Here is a 989-nt window from a genome sequence, read left to right as displayed (position 1 = left end):
TTTATGTTACAACCAATCATGAATGCGTTCCACAAATAACGCGACTATACCTCCCTTCACTGCGGAGATGGCTTCACATGCCTCGTCTAAAGTACGGGTTTATGTTCCATCCCTGTATTTCCATATGCATGATTCTTATACGTCTATGCGAATATCCTTTCCGTTTTCCGTCACAAAATACCGCGGGTAATGGTCCGTCCTTCAGGTCCATGAATCACACCCAGCGTTGAAATTCGGGCTGGGTTTTCTCGCGTATGCACTCTCCCTACAAACACCACAATTTATGATCAAATTTCGTAACAAGTAGACACTAATTTAGTTAAAAATAACGCTTATCATTTAATAACAATCATTCCAAAATAAATACAGCATCGGTTTTTTTAGCCCTTGTAGCCTGACTAGCTCAGTCGGTAGAGCATGAGACTCTTAATCTCAGGGTCGTGGGTTCGAGCCCCACGTTGGGCGATTATTTTTGCTCCTTAACCATTGATTTTGTTTAAAGATTGAGGCTCTTCACAAGGTTGACTGCCACGTCACCCATATTCGGGTGACAGTTTTGATTCGGACCTGTTGACAATTATTCACATTATTAAAAACGGTAATTTTAATAAAAACGATTGCACAATTAAAGATGTTAATTCGAATAACCATACTATATGCTGCAATAATGTTGAGGTGTATGAGAAAACCAAGGGTGGGCTGCAAGAAGTTGGAGCGCAATAATATTCGTTTACGCCAAACTTCAGTAAGCCTAAGTCTATCCTGCTAAAAGGTGTAAAGGGCAGTTTTTCAGTTGATGAAATAAAGAAAGAACTGGAGGATCTGACGTTCTCAAAAGTGAGAATTTTAAGTGTTTCCAAATTTATTTTTCGAAGGAACCCGGAAGCTTATCACCACATAATGCAGTGTGATTGTGACAGCAATCTAAGTGAGGTGTTTAAAATAAAAGCTGTGGCGTTTCAAAAAATAAAATGGTAACGGCTACGTAA

General features: G+C 39.3%; 1 non-coding gene across 1 annotated transcript; it reads left to right on the top strand.

Annotated features, from left to right (window-relative positions):
* The first annotated feature begins 392 nt into the window (after positions 1–392).
* Positions 393–465, top strand: TRNAK-CUU (transfer RNA lysine (anticodon CUU)). The gene has a single exon. It is a non-coding gene; the product is annotated as a tRNA-Lys (tRNA).
* Positions 466–989: the final 524 nt, after the last annotated feature.

Source organism: Ceratina calcarata, unplaced genomic scaffold (assembly GCF_001652005.2).
Source record: "Ceratina calcarata isolate Rehan_Ccalc_2016 unplaced genomic scaffold, ASM165200v1 scaffold789, whole genome shotgun sequence".
NCBI classification, from domain to species: Eukaryota; Metazoa; Arthropoda; class Insecta; order Hymenoptera; family Apidae; genus Ceratina; species Ceratina calcarata.
This window is presented reverse-complemented; position numbering and strand designations above follow the sequence as displayed.